Source organism: Artibeus jamaicensis, unplaced genomic scaffold (assembly GCF_021234435.1).
Source record: "Artibeus jamaicensis isolate MK-2021 breed Jamaican fruit bat unplaced genomic scaffold, CSHL_Jam_final contig_466, whole genome shotgun sequence".
Classification (NCBI taxonomy): Eukaryota; Metazoa; Chordata; class Mammalia; order Chiroptera; family Phyllostomidae; genus Artibeus; species Artibeus jamaicensis.
In genome coordinates this window covers 15,716,215-15,736,582 of record NW_026521844.1, presented here as the reverse complement: position 1 = coordinate 15,736,582, position 20,368 = coordinate 15,716,215, and the positions used below count along the sequence as shown (strand labels likewise).

General features: G+C 37.0%; 1 pseudogene; it reads left to right on the top strand.

Annotated features, from left to right (window-relative positions):
• Positions 1-3,269: 3,269 nt before the first annotated feature.
• LOC128627746 (keratin, type I cytoskeletal 18-like) lies at positions 3,270-12,110 on the top strand (annotated as a pseudogene).
• The last annotated feature ends 8,258 nt before the right edge of the window (positions 12,111-20,368 follow it).

The window sequence follows — 20,368 nt, the reverse complement described above, 5'->3', positions numbered from 1 at the left end:
ATAAATAGAAGGCATCCAAATTGAAAAGGAGGAAGTAAAGCTCTCACTGTTTGCAGATGACATGATAGTGTACATAGAAAACCCCATAGACTCTACCAGAAAACTACTGGACTGAATAAGTTAATTTGGCAAAATAGACAGATATAAAGCCAATATTCAGAAATTGAAGTCATTCTTGTACACCAACAAGGAAATATCAGAAACAGAAATTAGGGGGAAAAATCTCATGTGCTATAGCAACAAGAAAAATAAAGTACCTAGGAATAAATCTAACCAAAGATGTAAAAGATCTGTACTCAGAAAACTACAGAACACTGAAGAAAGAAATTAAGGATGACACAAATAAATGGAAGCATATACCATGTCCATGGATTAGAAGAATTATCACCATCAAAATATCTGTATTATCCAAAACAATGTATAGAATCAATGCAATCTCAATTAAAATACCAATGATGTATTTCATAGAATAAATAATTAAAAATTTATATGGAACCATAAATGACCCAGAACAGCCTCAGCAATTTTGTGAAAAAAGAACAAGCAGGAGGTATCACAATACCTGATATAAAACTGTATTAGAACTCCATGGTAATCAAAACAGTCTGGTACTAGTATAAGGACAGATACATAGATCAGTGGAACAGAATAGAGAGCCCAGAAATAAACCTATGTCTCTATGGTTAATTAATATTTAACTAATGGGGCAGGAACATAAAATAGAGTAAAAATAGCCTCTTCAACAAGTGGTGTTGGGAAGTCTGAACAGTTGCATCAAAAAAAATGAAACACAACCACCAACTTACATCATACACAAAAATTAACTCAGTGGATAAAAGGCTTAAATATAAGTCACAACACATTAAAGTCCTACATGAGAAGACAGGCAGGAAAATTTCAGATATTTCACACAGCAATATTTTTATCAATATGTCCTCTAGAGCAAGGAATAAATAGGAAAGAATAAACAAATGGGATGACATCAAATTAAAAAGTTTCTCCATGTCTAAAGGAAACATTAGCAAACTGAAAAGGGAACCAAACATGGGAAAATATATTTGCCAATAATACCTCATACATGGTTTGATCTACGAAACATATAAAAAACTCACATATCTCCACACAGGAAGATAAAAATTCAATTAAAAATGGGCAAAGAACATGAACAGATGCTTTTTCAAGGAGGACATACAAAGGCCCAGAGACATATGAAAAGATGCTCAGCATAATTAGCCATCACAGAGATGCAAATTAAAACCACAATGAGATACCACCTCACACTGGTCAAAATAGCCATAATAAATAAATTAACAAACAAGTCCTGGTGAGGTTGTGGAGAAGAGGGAACCCTGGTACACTGTTGGTGGGAATAAATACTGTCGTATCCACTGTGGATAACAGGATAGAATTTTCTCAAAAAACTAAAAATGGAACTGCCTTTTGACTCAGCAGTTCCACTGCTGGTATTATACACTAAAAATTTTGGAACACCAATTCAAAAGAACCTATGCACCCCAATGTTCATAGCAGCATTATTTATAATAGCCAAGTGCTAGAAAGTCTAAGTGCTCATCAATAAATGAATGGATCAAAAATGTAGTACATGTACTACACAGCAGAAAGAAAGAAGGAGCTCTTACCCTTTGATAGATCTGGAGAGCATTACGCTAAGTGAAGTAAGCCAGGCGGTAAAAGACAAATACCTTGTGATCTCACCTATAAGTGGAACCTAATCAACAAAAATAAGTGAGCAAAATAGAACCAGAGACATGGAAATAAGGAACAAACCTGCAGTTACCAGAGGTTTGCAGTTACCAGAGGTTTGGGGCAGGAGGTAATGGGGAAAAGCAGAGGAAGGGTCAAGCCAAGCCACGTGTATGAAGGACCCATAGACAAAGACAATGCAGGCAGGATTGAATGTGAGAGGGGACTGGGTAATGCAGGGGAGAGTAGTGGGGGGAAATGGGGAGAACTGTAACTGAACAACAAAATATGATAAAATTTAAAAGATTAAACTAAAAAATAGAAATGCATATTATTTATTTTTCAATGAAAATATTTAGAAAAAAATAAATTTCACATGTTGAGCAGGGCTTGGTGAGAGCATATTATCATTGCTCCAGGTAGTGTCACCTGGGACAACTCCAGTGGGACTAGGGTACCTACATCTAAAATGGCTCATTTAAAGCCCTGGCCAGGTAGCTCAGTTGGTTAAAGCATCACCTTGATACATCAAGTTTTCGAGTTTCACTTCTGATCAGGGTACATACAAGAAGCAACCATTGAATGCATAAATAAGTAGAACAACAAATCAATGTCTGTCTCTCTCTTTCCCCCTTCCTTTCTAAAATCAGTGAATTAAAATAAAGAAATAAAATAGCTCGTTTACATGACATTCAAGTTGGCTGCTCATTCTTAGCTGGGAATGCAGCTACACTTGATGACTGGGATCTTGTGGCCATTTCTTTATCTGGGAAGGTTGATCATGTCACAAGAAGACAGTCTCAGAATAGCTGACTTCTTATATGGCACCCCCAGAGAAATAGAACTTGGCAAATTTTCATAATTCCTAGGTTTAAAGATGTTAAAACATCACTTCTTTCACATTTTATTGGTCAAAGCAGTCACAGGACCAATAGAGAAATAAAAGGGAAGTGAAGTACACAAGAGCATAAATAAAGGGGAATATGGTTCACTGAGGGCGGTGAAAGTAACAGAGTACTATGACCTGCCAGAAGATGAAGGTTGGGACTGATAAAAATAGCTGGAGAACTGAACAGAATTTGATTGAGCTGAGGAGAGAGGCAAAGCAAAAAGAATGCCATACTTATATAATCTCCCTTCAAATCCCTATTTGTCTTGTAATTCAATGTATTCGAAGAATACTCAGAGAAGCCAAGCAGAAAAGGACAGCATGAAGTTTGAAAAAAGACGAGCAGAATTTCAGCTGCTCCCCACTGCCAAGGAGGAAAAGGGAGGATTTTGAGTTTTGTTAAATTATAGAGGAAACACAAAAATACCAGGCTTTCTACTGAAATCACAAGAAGGCCATATTTTAGGAAGAAAATCTATTTGCAAGGAATAAAGGATTCAACTTAAGAATAAGAGTAAAATCCATGTTGTCTCATCTCTATAAAGTATAAAACAGGCCCCAGAAGGTGTGTGTGATTAGTCAGTCATTTTACTGTTTGCTAGAATATGCCAACATTTTTCAGAGGACATTTTAAATCCATGGTCTCTGAACATGTTACCTAAGTTTATAAGAGAATATGACTCATAGTCAAGATAAAGAAACAGCTAACGGTAAAAGATGATTCAGGTACTGAAATTAGCAGAGAAGGCCTTTAAAGCAGCTCTTAATATGTTCAAGAACTTGACAAAAGGGAGGAGCCTTACAGGAATGGGTGAAATGGGGAAGGAATTAGGAAGTACGAATTGATAGTTATGAAACAGTCACAGGGATGTAAAGTTTAGCATAGGGAACATGGCCCATAATATTGTAGCAACTATGTATGGTGGCAGGTGGGTATTGAAAATGTTGAGTGGAACACTTAGTAAAGTCTTTGATTGTCTGACCACTAGGTTGTATATCTGAAGCTAATACAAAATAATATGGAATGTAAGCAATAATTGAAAACTAAAATTTAAATTAAAAACATTGAATAATTAAAAGAAAAGATAGAGAATATTAGATTTTTCCAGAAAAAATCTATATCTGAATTAAAAATATAGTATTGGGTTGGCCAAAAATTCTGTTTAGTTTTTCCATAAAATAAAAGACATTTTTTCTTTTTACCAATAACTGTATTGATTTGGATATTTTGAGTATGTTGACTATCTCCCACATGGTATAACACTGATTGTTCTTAATTAGTGTCTCAATTTGATTGCTGTCAACTTCAACTGGTCTACCCGAATATGGAGCATTGTCCGGCAAGAAATCTCCAGCATGAAACTTTGCAAACCACTTTTGTCACATTCAGTCAGTCACAGTACCTTCTCCACACACTGCACAAATCATTTTTTGCCTTTCAACCTTTCTTAAAATAATAAACCATAATATGCTGAAAATTTTGCATATTTTTATCTTTCGTCTTCAATATTAAAATGGCTACACAAAAATCCAGCAATTTTGATAAGTTTTTTTAAGCTCACACGGATATGAAAACTGTCACAATACAATCTAACAAAATTGTTTCAAATACCTCGTACAGTTAGACAACTAAGCACCACTAAAGCTATCTTATGGACGAAACACCAAACAAAATTTTTGGCTAACCCAATATATTGGATAGTCTTACAAGTAAAGGGAGAAGTCAGAAAATATCAAAGTGATCAAATATGTAGCAATTGGAATAATGTTTATCAAAATTATACTCTTCCTAATTCCCAGAGCCTGAAAATGTTACCTTATGTTAGAGAAAGGATTTTGCAGATGTGAGTAAATTAAGGATTTTGAGATGGGAGGTCATTCTGGATTATCTGGATGGGCCCAGTGTAATCACAGGCATCCTTAAAAAAGGGAGGTGTGATGGTCAAAGCTAAGGAAAGATTTGAAGTTGCTAAACTCCTAACATTGAAGATGTATTAAGTGGACAGTATCCAAAGAGTAAAGACAGAATCTAGAAGCTGGAAAAGGCAAAAGAATGAATTCTCTGCTAGATCCAGAAGGAATTCAGCCTTCTCAGGTCCTTGATTGCAGTCCAGTAAAACCCATTTCAGACTTCTGATCGCTGGTACCACAAGGAAGTAAAGTTTAATGTAAGACCTGAAGAGTAAAAATGCAACACTTATGAGAACAGTGAAGAAAAAGACTTTCAAGTATGGGAAAAAATGAGGGGAAAGGCCTTGAACCATAAAATAACTTGGCACACCTAAGGAACTTAACTCTGGACTAGTGAGTGTGTTTGAGTGATGAGACCAGAGCATTTGGTAGGACCAGGTGATGAAGGGCTTTGTAGAACATGGTAAAGCATGTACTTTTTTTCTGAGAGCTATCCTCCATGTAGATCTTTTAAGCAGAGGAGTAACTTGATCTGATGTACCTTTAAAAGTAGAGAATATTACAAACAATGAATTTGAAAAAGGCAGGAGTGAAAAGAAGTCAACTTTTGGTAGGCTACAGCAATAGATGAAGCAAAATATGAGGGTAGCCTGTATTTATTTACAGCGGATGTGGAAGGCACAAGTTAATTAAAGATATTCTGGAAGTCAAATTAGCAGGACTTGATGGATTTGAGGTGGAGTGTTAAGAAAGGGGAACTTGAAGATACACGTGAGTTGTGTTTTTTGTTTGTTCGTTTGCCTGTTTTTTTGGCCTGAATGGCTGAAAATGGTGGAAGATTTTGTGGTGTTCAGTAGTGAATGTCATTTTGTTAGTAAATGACTTAGCTGGGTAATGATGCTATATATTGACTCCAAAGCACTTGGTTTGAACCACTAAGCCATGTTGAAAATTGAATTTCTACTTCCTAGGTTTTCTTGATTAAAAAGGAAAGACATTAAATCATTAGAAGTCCTCTTATCTTTGTGATTCTCTGAAGTACCTAAAACTTTCACCCTATATCTGAGTCTACACATCAAAGAAACATAAAGTGGATCAATACACAGCCAACTTAAATCACCCAATTTTCAGTCTGAAAAAACCAACACAGAGTCAAGAAACAAGGGGATGAATTAAAAAGTACATAGACTTGTAGACATAAATACCTGTTATTGAGTCTTGGTACCAGCACTTTTACCAGCTAACCAAATTATTTTTACCATTTATAAAGTTAAAAACTAGAAATAATTCATTGCTTCTTTTTCTCAGTGGTCGAAGTTACAAAATAATCAATTGCTAACATTTAAAAATAAATAGATTATTTAAAATAAAATTAACAGTGGTTTCTTTTTCCAATATCCATTATAACCATTAATAATAAATTGACTTTTGAACTTACATACATTTTATTTTGTGTATAGAACATTTCAAACATTATGTCCACATGTTTTAAAAGTCAGATTGCTACACACACCTAAACATGCATAACACACATTCATTCTATAGCTTGCTCTTTGATCTAACAATATAGTGTTGCTATCCTTCCAAGGCAATATATATGTCAACTTAGCTTGTGTTAATAGCTGCATAATAATCAATGTTACATATATACCAAGTATCAATAGATGTTCCATTTAGCATTCCAATTTGGGGGAAAATTAAGTTTGTTTCAAGATTTTTCTATTACTAAAAATGCTCTAATACATATCTTGGAACACTTATCTTTTAATACTGGTAGTTTTATTCCTATGTGATAAATACTAAGAAGTGGGAAAGTTGAGTCAAATGCTTTACATATTTTAAAAATAATTATTTAAATTATTTAAATACTAAGTTAAATGTTAAAGTAAAGTTAAACGTTCAATAATAGTTATTTAAATACTGCATCATGTTTTCAAAACCTTGTAGTTATTTACATTCCTAAGTGTACTCACAACTGTAGCAAGTTTGGATGCTTTTATTATTATTATTATTATTTTTCCAACCCAATAGATGTAAGTAGCATCTGTTATATCAATTTCACTTTTCTGAGGACTAATAATATTTTCTCATATTTAATCTGTATTACAGTGAAATACCTGTTAACTTCATTGCTTTTAAAAACAAAAGAAACTGTATTACCTGTCTTAGTAATTTGTAGAAGCATTATGCATATTAAGAAAATTAACTCTTTATCTAATATTTGTTTACAATCATTTTCTCCTGCTCTATCAATCCTTTTTTTTTATTTTGTTATGACTTGTCAAATAGGGTTTTTATATTTATGTAATTAATATGTAGATTGCTGCTTTCATGATTTCTGGATTCTTACTGTGAATTAATTATGTACTCATGTTTTAAATTTTTCTATTTTTGAATATCTTTACCATTTTTACATATTGTTTTTAATTCATGAAGAATTTACTTTTTATATATAATGTATAGTAGAGTCAGACATAATTTTCCCAATATAAATTGTACTTAGCATCTTGTGTACATCATTAAGTCCCTATATAGACTTTATCTGTTTCTACATTTAACTCTGTTCCATTGATAAATATTATTTGATGCTAAACAATGCTGGGGTTAAATGAGATGATCTCTTGCAAAGTCAAAAATTTGCATAAACTTTTGACTTTACCAAACCATAACTACTAATAGCCTAAGGTTGGCTGGAAGACTTACTGATGATATAAATAGTCAACATACACTATTTTGTATGTTATTTGTTGTTGGGGGCTGGGATAAGCCTGAAACAGGCTGATACAATCCGACCTGAAGGTTGCGCCTGAATAACAGGATGCTGCGATTAGGAGCCATAGAACTCCCCCTCCTGGACATGCGGGTGGCACACCAATCAGTGCCTTGATCACGCGCCCGCCATGCACCCCCCGGCCAATCGCAGGCTAGAGCACGCTTTGAAGCCACCTATCCACTGCACTTCCTCCACTGCCCTCCTCTATATAACTCCCTCCATTTTGAAATAAAATTTGCAGCTTGATCAGAATCCTTTGTCTTGCTGCCATTCTTCGCGCCTCCTGTCCCACCCCCCTTCATCCGTTACAGGTATATCGGCGGACCCGTTGACTGCCTCGCGGGCCAAGGCAATTTGTATTATGTGCTGTAGTCTGACACTAAAGTAAGCCAAGGGAAGTAAAATATTATTACGAAAATCATAAGAAAGATGAAATACTTTTACAGTTATGTATTATATTTATCAATGCTCTAAGTTTACATTGTCTTTTTATCAGATGAATCCTGTGTCAGAGCCTACATCAATATTATCTAATACAAAACACTGTAGATAGTATAAGTTTTAGAAATTCTAGACATCAAAAATGGATAGATAATGTGGAAAAATTTGTATTTATGTATAGGTATCCATGCATTGATAATGAAGAAGCAGCAATATGGTTGCTTCTTTGTAGCCTAGTGAAATTGATACAATAGGAGGTAGCTACAAAATTATTGCAGTAGTACATTACTCACTACTGTTAATTTTATGCAGTTATGATTTAAACTGCATCTTTATATTTGTTTACATTTCTCTCAACTGTAAATGGTATTGCCTATATATAATTTGTGTATATAATTTTTGATAAATTTTAACTTATAATAGATTTGTATATATTTGATGATAGTAAATGATAAAATAAGCTATTATAGATATATATTTTATGTATTCATGATATAGGATTTAAGATTTAAAAAAAAATAATTTGTCTGTGTTTTCAAATTGCTGCAAATGTCCAAAACATTTTACATTATATTTATTTTTTTAAATATTTTATTTATTTTTAGAGAGAGGGGAAGGAAAAGAGAAAGAGTGGGAGAGAAACATCAATGTGTGGTTGCCTCTCATGTGTCCCCTACTGGGAACTGGCCTGCAACCCAGGCATGTGCCCTGACTGGGAATTGAACTGGTGACCCTTTGCTTCGCAGGTATGTGCCCTGACTGGGAATTGAACTGGTGACCCTTTGCTTCACAGGTCTGCGCCCAATCCACTGAGCTACACCAGCCAGGGCCATTATATTTATTTTTTTAAATTTGAATGTAAGTGGACTTGTACAATTCAAATCTTTATTATTTGAGGGTGAACTATATTTCTATTTCTGTGCCAGTCCTGTGATACTGTGATTGTACTAGTCTTTTAATAAATTTTAATACTTGCTGGGCTAAGTCTTTGTGTTATCTGATTTACTAGTAGCTTCTTTAAGATACTCATTCTTCAATGAACAAGAATCATTAATAAGAATATATGCACCCCCAATGTTTATAGGAGTTTTATTTAGAATAGCCAAGATTTGGAGCCAGCTCAAGTGTCCATTAATAGGTGAGTGGATAAAAAAGCAGTGATATACATACACAATGAAATATTACTCAGTTATAAAAAAGAATGCATTCTTACCATTTGTGACAGCATGGATTATCCTAGAGTATAATATGCTCAGTGAAATAAATCAGGCAGAGGAAGACAAATACCATATGACTTCACTTATATATGTAATCTAAAGAACAAAATAAATGAACAAAGAGAAATAAAGCAGGCTTGTAGACACAGACAGATAACTTGTGGTTGCCAGAGGTGAGGATAGGGACACCAGATAAAAGAGGTGAAGGGACTCAGAAGCACAAATTGGCAGTTACAAAATAGTCATGGAAAAGCAAGCAACCATAGGGAATATAGTCAACAATATTGTGATAACTATATATGGTGCCAGTTGGGGTACTGGAAATACTCAAGTGAGAGCTATGTAAAGTATACTATTGTCTAACTGTAACCAAACAACCAGTGGGGTTCCTGATACTCATTGCCAAGAGGCAAAAACTATGAGATGGAGTTTGGCAGAAAGGAGAAAGACTCTTTTATTGAAAGTATATAAAATTTGAAATAATAACAGGTTTCTGTCTCAAAGCCTGTTTACTTCAAAACATCCAAAGAAAGTCACCTGCCACCCTCTGCCATTTTAGTTCAAGATTGCCCAGGATCCTCTTCTCCCATTCAAAGGCATCATCCTTTAAGAAACATAGGTGGCTTAGCTGGTTTCCAGGTGCTGTCTGGCTTCAAGCATTCTTTGGAGTCTGTGTATTAGGCATCTTACTTAAAGTACACCGTTCTCTTTCTCCAGCCACTGAATGCCGGTGCATCTGTGTGCCTGGCCAGGTAGGACCCGCACAGCACCGGTCCAGTCATCAGCACCCCTGCAACTTTCCATGTAGGGGAGGGGCATGGGTCCCATTGCCTGCTCATGTGGCTTCCATGACCAGCACCAGTTTGCTAAGCCCTGTCCCATACATTGGTGCCATTGGGCCAAGTCCCATGCTGGAGTAGGAGAACTACTGTTGCAGCAGTGGGCGGGCATCTGGGAACTGCCACTGAGGATTCCCAAGCAGGGGAGCGGGAGGGGCCACACAGCTTCTCTCCCTTCTTCAGGGCCTAGCAAAAACTTTGTTGCAGGAAAGCCCTGGAGGGGCATCAGCAACTTTCCCAAACCATTGAGAAAGGCCTGAGGCCCAGGAACTCCAACCCCGGGAGGCAGCCAGGAGAGATGGGAGAACAATGAGCCTAGTGTTTGCATGAGCTCTCCTTTTAAAGGCAGTCCCCTGAATCCTTTGCTGCCCTGGTTTTCAGTACATCCCCAGCTGGTTCTCTGTTGCCTGCAGCTGAGGCTCATGTACCTCCCTTGGCACTTCACCACCTCTACCCTATTTCCATGGGGGAGGGTCCCTCTATTATATAATCACTAAACTGCACAACCAAACCAATATATAATCAAATGTAAATATGTATATGTATGTGTGTATATATATATATATATATATATATATATATATATATGAAGGAATATCTAGTTTTTTTAAAGAGTGTTAATACTGGAATAGAGAAGTTAGAGAAACTTGATTTTTTTAGTAACTGCTTAAATGATTAGATTCTTTTTTTTTTTTGCTTATATCTTTCTTATTTTTGCTCAAGTTCAGTTGTCTCTATTTTCCTGTCACCACTCCCCCCTCCCCACCCGTCCTCACCTCCTTCCTCCCTTTGGCTTTGTCCATGGTCCTTTATATGTATTCCTTGACAACCCTTCTCCCTTTCCCCCCCATGTTATCACCTTACCCCTTCCCTTCTGGCTACTGTCAGTTTGTTCTTTATTTCAATGTCTCTGGTTATATTTTACATGCTTGTTTGATTAGATTCTTCATATAAAAACTTTAATGCTACAAAATGGTTGAACAGGACTGCATCAGATAGCTTACTTCTGAAGAAATCTGAAGTTTACATTCTCACAAAAAGACCTCGTTCTAACCTTCTCACCTTCCTCCTTGAAAAACAAGAGCTTCAACACATGCTACAGCTTCACCACAAGCTACGAGACCCTGGGCTCCATGTGGTTGCCCAGCCACCTGGTCCAGTGGCCAACAGCACAGCCAGCATGTATGCAGGCACCAGGGGCTTGGGTTCACAGATTTTGGTCTCCAACTCCACCAGTATGTGGGACAGCTGGAGGTTTGGAGGCCTGGCTACAGGGATGGCGGGGGTTTGGTGGGCATAGCAAGTGAGAAGGAGACTATGCAATGCCTGAATGACTGCCTGGTCTCATACCTGGAGAGGGTGAGAAGCCTGGAGGTTGGTAATTGGAGACTGGAGATCAAAATTCAGGAACACCTAGAGAAGGAACTACAGGTCAGAAACTGGAGGCCATTATTTCAAGACCCTGGAGGAGCTCAGGGCTCAGATATTTTGTAAATTTTGTGGATAATACCCCCATCAATCTGCAGATTGAAAATGTCCCTCTTGCTGCTGATGACTTCAGAGTCAAATGAGATGGAACTGGCCATGTGCCAGTCTGTGGAAAATGACATCAGTGGACTCCTAAAGTTCATTGATGGCACCAATATCACTCAGCTGAAGCTGGAAACAGATTGAGGCTCTGAAGAAGGAATTGCCCTTCATAAAAAAAGAACTACAAAGAGGAAGTAAACGTTCTACAAAACCAGATTACCAGTTCTAGGTTGACCATGGCATTGGATGCCTCCAAATCTCAGAACCTCTGGCAAAATCATGGCAGATACCTTGACTCAGTGTGAAGAGCTGGCTCAGAAGAACTGAGAGTAGCTAGATAAGTACTGGTCCCATCAGACTGAGGAGAGTGCCATAGTGGTCACCTCACAGACTGCTGAAATAGGTGCTGCTGAGAGGGCACTCACGATGCTAAGATGTATGGTATAGTCCTTTTTGAGACTGAGCTGGACTCAATGAGAACTCTGAAGATCAGTTTGGAGAACAATGTGAGGCAGGTGGAGATGTGCTATGCCATGCAGATGGAACAACTCAATGGGATCCTGTTGCACCTGGAGTCCTGTTGCACCCAGACCCGAGCAGAGGGGCAGCACCAGGCCCAGGTGTATGAGGCCCTGCTGAACATCAAGGTCAAGCTGGAGCCTACTGGAAGAAGGGGAGGACTTCAATTTTGTTGGTGCCCTGGGCAAAAACCACTCCTTACAAGCCACCCAAAAGACCATGACCTGCAGGATTGTGGACAGCAAAGTGGTGTCAGAGGTCAACAGACCGAAGTTTTGAGGCATTAAAGGCAGCAGAAGTGGGGCATTCCTTGGCAAGGCAGGAGGCCAATAAAAAGTTCAGAATTCATTGAAAAATAAAATAAAATAAATCCTTTTGCTTAAACAATATTATATTATTGAATGTAGTGAGAACCATTTGTTATTTTTGGATTACAATTTTGATAAAGAGTACAAATTTTTTCATATATTTGCATAAGTCATATGTAAGTTTAATTTCTTGTTTTTATTTTTATTTTACAAAATCTCTGTGTCTTAGAAAAGATTAAATTATGTGTTTGATTTCAGAAATATATCCTGTATATGTGGGGGGGGCTCTGGTCATGGGGGGAGCCCTGCGGGCAGAGAATAAGTCTCCCACAGAGGAGAATAAGTCTACCAAGACATGATCTGCTTGGGGAGGAAAGGTGGCTGATCTCTCACAGAAGAAGGGCCAAGAGCCTTTTCCTCAATGGGCTTTTATTGGGTTCATTTTGCACAGGAATACAGGTAAAGCTCATTAATCATTGTCAGGCAATAAGGATCAAACAATAGATAACATACAAAAAACTCTGAGGGCTTACTTTGAGTCAGGGTCAGATAGCTAAATGGCCATAAAACTTTGAGGAACAAACCCATTTTTTGTTTGGACCCTCATCATTTAATTGAGAGCATCTTAAACCAAGCAGGTTTCACAGGATTTTACGTATTCTTTCTTAGGCCTGATTGCCCCAGGGAACCTGACCTTTCCAGCACAGAGCTGCACCCACCTCCAGCATTGTTTCAGGCTTAAGTCAGGCAGGGGGAGTAAGGCAGCCAAGAGATTGAGAAACTTCTTGAAGACAGAATGAGGACTCAGGCTACGTCAAAGCCAAGGGGCAAGGGTCCATCACCCTCTTTTGCTTTAGCCCCCCAAGTCCTTCCTTGGGGGCTCCCCATAATTGTGCCTGTCTTAGGTCATTCCCCCCTTGGCAAATCTTACCTGTCATTAGCTAACCAATCAAGCATTGGGGGCCAGGCAGGTTGAAGAAAAAGGAGTAGAAGCAGCACCCCCACCGCTTTGTTTCCTTAGTGGCTTGTGGTCTGAAGGTTGCTCACTCAGCCTTAGCCACGGGGGGTTACAGCTTCTGAAACTAGGCAGGGCAGTTCCCAACATGTACACTATATTTGCTACTGAAAAGAAGTCTTGATGGATTAACACTTAGAGGAATCAGAATTTTTTAGATGAAATATATAAAACATGAAAGTGGATATAGAAAATTTATGGCTTCAAGTCAAGATGGTGGCATAGGGAGACATGGCTCTTCACTTCTCACAACTACATCACAATTACAACTAAAATATAGAACAACCATCACTCAGAAACATCAGAAATCAAGTTTAATGGAAGTCTGATAACTACATAATTAAAGAAACCATAGCCACTGAGACTAGCAGGGGAGATACAGATGTAGACTGTGCTGGTCTCTCACCCATATGTGGTGGATGAAAATTTGGGAGGGAAAAGGTGGAAGATTTGTACAATATGAAGAAAAACTATCTATAGAGGGTGGATGGACAAAACCAAAGAGGGTTAGGATGAAGGGTGGGAAGTAGGGATGGCTGGGGTGAGGGAGAGTGGTAGAGGGAAAATGGAGTCGACTGTACTTGAACAACAATTCAAAAAAAGAGAGGGAAAGGCAATAAAGACATTATCCAGTAATTAGCATATAAAATTATACTATAAAAATAATTGACTAAGGGTAAAAAGATCTGTGTTCTAGTCACTGTCTTCTATTCAATCAGTTGTGTGACTTTGGAAATGTGATTTCAACTCTCAGAATATCAGGATCAGGTCTTCTTTTTCTTTTTGTTTTATTTTATCTGTAACATGAAGTGGTTAGATAAGCGCTGTCTATATTCTAACTAGTTACAGAACCAATTAGTCCATACATATCACAATAAATTATATAATTCTACTACCTGGAAAAAAATTCAGGAGGGATATCTCAGGAATAAGGAGCCTCTGACCCACACCAGTTGCCCCATCTAGGGTTCCAGTGCCAGGAAGATAAGTCCCTGCAACTTTTGGCTGCAAAAATCAGTGGGGATTGAGTCAGCAGAAGAAAATTCTACAGGCCCAAGCAGATCCTCTTAAAAAACCCACACATGAACTCATCTACTCATACTCACTCCCTCTGAGGATCAGCCCCATGGTGGCAGCTTGAAAGGCACAGTGGCGTACTGGGAGAGGCTGGAGTATCTGACATTGGAGCTAGCAGAAGCCATTGTCCCTTTTCTGTGCCCTTCCCCCACTGTCTCGTGGAGCTGGCAGGCCAGTGCCATATTTGAGATGCCATCAACCAGGCTAATATTATCTGACCCACCTTGGAGATCCCCAGAGACTCTGCCCCACCCAACTTATGGGGCCACTGAAGCTGCTTTTCCGTATGAATGGCTGTTTTTGGCTCATGCTGCACAGCCTCCTAAATTCTATCAAACAAACAATAGCTGGCATCAGTGAGCTCCAGGCCAGGCACTATCAGTAGCCAGATTAGTTTCCTAGCTTGGCTTCAACTGGGAATCTCCAAGCCCAGCACAAGTAGTGGCCTTCTCAGATTGCTTTATAGCTCACAAAGGGAGGCCCTGGGCAAACATAGGTGGGGACTCACCTTGGCCTGCACCACCTGGGAAACCCCAGAGCTAAAGTACCCTGTGGACAGCTAAAGACCACTTCAGAGCACTGCCACCCTGTCCCTGCACAGCTGAACCTACATGGAGGATGGAGTTTTGTGATCAGTGGTCACAGCAAATCCTTGTAGCTGACTGGCCTGGGAAAATCCCTCCCATTGATCTGCCAACAGCAGCCAAGGCTCAGCTAGAGGAGAGTGTACTCAGCCCACACAAAGGGCATGCCTTGAGTACCCAGCTTGGGTAATAGGGGAGTCTGTGCCATTGGACCCTGCAGGACACCTACTACATTAGATTATACTACCAAGACATGGAGTCAAAGCAACTCTACCTAATACATAGAAATAAACACAAGGAGGCTGCCAAAATGAAAATGCAAAGAAACATGACCCAAGTGAAAGAACAGAGGAAAACTCCAGAAAAAGAACTAAACAAAATGGGAATAAGCAATCTATCAGATGCAGAGTTCAAAACATTGGTTGTAAGGATGCTCAAGGATCTTAGTGACGATATCAGCAGCATAAAAAAAGACCCACTAATTGAAATACAGAACAATTTACAAGGAAACAACAGTAGCATGGATGAAGCTGAGAATCATACCAATGATTTGGAACATAAGCAAAAGCAACCAATCAGAATGATAAGAAGAAAAAAGAATCTGAAAAATGAGGGTAGTAGTATAGGTAGCCTTTGGGACAACTTCAAGAAGTCCAACATTTGCATCATAGAGGTGCCAGAAGAGAAAGAACAAGAAATTGGAAATCTTTTTGAAAAACATAAATAAAGTAAATTTTTCTAATTTGTTGAAGAAAATAGACATGCAAGTCCAGGAAGCATAGAGGGTCTGAAACAAGATGGATGCAAATAGGCCCACTCCAAGAAACATCATAATTAAAATGCCAAGGATTAAAGATAAAGAGAGAAAATTACAAACAATAAGAGAGAAGCAGAAAGTTACCTACAAAGGAGTCCCCACAAGGCTGTCAGCTCATTTCTCAAAGTGAACTTTGTGGGCAAGAAGGGGCTGGGAGAAGTATTCAAAGTGATGAAAAGCAAGGACCTACAACCAAGATTACTGTATCCAGCAAAGCTACCATTTAGAATGAAAGAGCAGATAAAGCTTCCCAGACATAGTAAAGCTAAAAGGCTAATTCACCAAGCCCTTATTACATGTAAATTAAAGGAACTTATTTAAGAAAAAGATCAAAACTATGAACATTAAAATGGTAACAAATTCATAACTTTCAAAAACTGAATCTAAAAAATAAAAACAAAAAAAACAAACTAAGCAAACAATAAGAACAGGGACAGAATCATAGGTACAGGGGTAAAACAGAGGGTTATCAGCTGGGAGCAGGAGGGGGAGAAAGGGGAAAATGGTATATGCATGAAGGATCATAATTGATAGGAGCAAAATAGACAGGGGGTGTTAAGAGTAGTATAGGAAAAAGAGAAGCCATAGAATAACATGTGTGACCCATGCACATGAACTATGTGTGGAGTGATTGCTGGAGGGAAGGGGGATGCCGGGTGGAGGGGATCAAATGGAAAAAATTGGGACAACTGTAATAGCATAATCAATAAAATACACTTAAAAAAGAGGAAAAGGTAACATGCTCCAACATTTAAAATCAAAAGAGATTGCACTAATAAGAAAGAGGTAAACTCTTCTCTCGTTAGAAAAATAGTAAAAATTATTAAGCAATAACAAAAAATAAACCCTAACTACACTGGGTTTTTAATCTGCAGAAGTGAACCAAATTGTCCAGATGGTAGGATTGGACTGAATATTAGACAAAAGACACTGATGCTTCATGACAACAGTGCATTGATGGTGCTGAAATGTGACAAAGTAAACAGAAGAATCCCTCTTTCCCAGTCTGCTTTTCCTCTCCTCTTCTCCAACCCCATCTAGCCTGACATTTGACAGTTGGCAGATACCTTATTCCAAGAAACAGAGCCAAATATTTGATTTGACTAATCATACAGAAACTGTCTTGCTCTAATTCCCATTACCAACCTGTCTGCTTTTCCTACTTGTTGGGATATGTGAAAATAAAGATAATCAGAACTTTAAATAGGGTCTAAGATTCTGAATGAAAGGAATCAAAATTTTTTCTTGTAGTCACAGATGTAAACTATAACAGTTAGTTTCTCTTTCAGTTAAAAATGTGTTGTATTGAGAGATTTAAACCTTGATAATTGTTGCCTTATTTGTACCGTTGTACGATCACATTTTCAGAGGTGTCAGTCTGACAGAATTTGACAGTCTGTAGACAAGATTGGTTTTTATGCAGGTTCTGTTCATTATATATATTTTGTATCTTACTATTGAAGATAATGCTTATCTTTGGTATTAAGACTGGAGAGTTATAATTACAGTGAAATAATTTAACACTATGAAATTAGGCCAAATCATATCCATTTTAGAAGAGGAAGCTATTGCCGAGTAAAGACACGCTGCTTAAAGCCACAAGAAGGAACACCATCGAAACATAGGATGGAGCTCCCTTACTGCATAAGTATCTACATTCCTGCAAAATCTTCATTTATTTAGTCAACAAAATTTTGTTTAGCACACATACTGTCTTCCTGTAGGTACAATAAAAAAGCAATTCCTTTTCTCAAGAGACATATAAAACTGAGAACAGTGGAGACCACCTTCAACTTTTTTCTCTATAAAAAAAACAATTCCAAAATAAAATAAAAACAATAATATTTACATCACTATACAAATTATCTAATACCTAGCAATAAATCTAATACAGATTTAGAAGACTTCCTATAAAAATACAAGTTATTATTGAGATAAAGACAATTTAAATAATAGAGGAGACATTACAGGTTCATGAATTGAAAAACAATATTTTTTAAATTTGTATTTGTTTCAAATTTATTTATAATTTACTACTCTCTCAGTGAAAATATCTACTTTGACCCTCATTCGCAGTCATCACACCTTTTCTTATATGCTCTAGAGACAATTGTATATAATCTTAGGGGAAGAATTTTGAAGATACTTGTCACAGCGTTATTTGTGGTTGTAAGGTTTTCGGTAATAGTAACCTGGGGGCTTATTGCAAAGGGAATAAGTGAACACTAGTGGATGACTTCTTCAGAGTAAAATTTACATAATTTGAAAACCGTAAATTACAAATATACTCAACCACATGGGCAGATATTAAAACCAAATGTTGGAACAATAATGAAGAAACAGAATGAACCTATAGAACAATACAATTTGTGTACATTTAACAAGCATGCACAAAGACAGTAAATATTTCTCAAAATTACGGATGTGTCTGAGATCTTATACCAGATATATTAGAGTGGGTGAATATGGTGGCAACAAGAATAGGAATGGGTTTGGAGAGGAAGACAGTAATAAATAAAAATAAAACAAGAAGAATTTTGCATAGTTTGATGACGATCATGTACCACGGTTATCTTAAGTCAACTGTGTTCTTTAGATACGTATATGTAAATATAGTATAAATAATTGTATAGATGGAGGAAGTTATCAATTAAGTTCTCTGCTCCTAAGAACCAGAGAAACATTGGAGAAAAAAATCTTCCTTGAATTTGACATTACAGACTCCTTTAAAGATCTCAACAAGAAAAATTTCAGTAGAATGGTAGGCCTGTAAGCCAGAGTAGATGGGCATCAGGGTGAACAGATGAAGAGGAAGAGAAAAAGTAGTAAGTAACAACAACATATGCAAAATATTTCATACCTATGAAAAGTTACAGGAAAACTCCTTGTGAACCTTCCATAAAAAACGGTGATATGTAGAATTTCTCAAATACATATGATTTTAGGGTAATGTGTCCCCAAATCACATATTTTGGAAAATGTTAAATTAAGCAAAGGAGTGCCTGAAGTTGATTAATTTCAGCCGTGGAGAAAAAGACAATTATGGTTCTTTCCAAATTTAATTTTAGAAATTTCTGATTAAATCCATGTACATTTAATTCTCAGATTATTTTCATAAACTGAGATTCAAGATAGAAAATATTGAATAGAAAAGTAGCTTTTCACTGCTTGATGAAATGTGTGAATTCAATCACATGTTGTACCAGTTTTGAGAAAAGAATAAATAAGAATGGTGGAGAAGAAATCATAAACTCTATGTGTTATACCACTGCTTTAACAAGTTACCACAAAATAATCAACTTAAACAATAAAAATTTATTTATGATTATATCATAGAGATCAGAAGTCTCCAAATCATGGTATAGGCAGGGTTGCATTCTTTTGGAATGTCTATGGTTGAATCCACTTCTTTGTCTTTTCCAGCATCTAGAGGCCATCTTCATTCTTTGCTCATGATTCCTAGCTTCTCCAAATTCAAAACCAAGAGCATAGCATCTTCTAGGTGCGCTCTCTCTCTCTCCATATATACATATCCTTTTACTTAACATTGGGTATACTCAGAGATTCCTAGAAAAATTTTCTATGATGAGATCTTAACAGAAAACATATCTTAATCCTTTTATTATGTAAGGTAACATATTTACATTTTGGGGAGATTATGATGTAGACATCTTGGAGTCCATTATTCCACCAACCGTGGACTATAATACTGTATCTGTCTTCTCTATTGATTTTCATTTTTACCTCTCTGTGACTCAGTTCATTCATTCATAAAATGGGGGAAATATATTTTACATTGCATTCTTTATTTGGATATTATAAGGATAAGTTAAAATGGTATGTAAAATTATTTTGAGAGAGTATATTATTCAGTCAGAGGAGAGTAGAAAAATGTTCTATCTATCTGCACCACATGCCCACACATAGTACTGTCTGTCATGGTTGAATTATAAAAAGAATAAAAGCTTTAAAAATATCCTTCTATCATTTTTAACATTAAATTTATCTTTACTCTCTTATTATCATTTCCCACAAATTGGTAACAAACAAAGTACAAACAAATAATTATTTTAGCCAATTAGTTAGATAAAAAGAAGGGATAAAGAAGAAGAAGAAAAGAAAAGGAAGAGAGAGAGAGGAGGAAGGGGTGAAAGAATGTATAAAGAACTTATTGGTGCTACTGTTTCAGGCAATCCACAGTCTAACTTCATGTCATTCTCACAATAATAGTACACTCCATTTCCATTTTACAGTTTAGAAAATTCAGGCTTGATAAAGTCATATAACTTGTCTAAGATTATAAATAATAAATAGTTGGGTTAACACATCAATATATCTATTTCCAAAGCCCTTATTTTTCTATAGCACAACAGTACATGTTTTGTGTTAAACATGTTATATTAATTTCCTAGGGTGCTCATAAAAATTATCACAAACTTTATGGGATAAAACAATAGAAATTTATTCTCTCCCACTTCTGGATGCTAGAAGTCTGAAAATCAAGCTTTTGACAAGGCCATTTTCTCTCTGAACACCCTGTCGTAAGATCCTGCCTTGTGTCTTCCAGGTTTTGGTTACTCTGGAAATTCTTTTGCTTGGGACTTCGTAATTCCAGTCTTTGTTTCTATCTTCACATGGCCTCTGCTCTGTCTCTGTGTCCTCTCTTTCTCTCTACTTCATTGAGGTATGACTGACGTGCAAAGAACTGTACATATTTAATGTATACAACTCAATGCATTTGGGC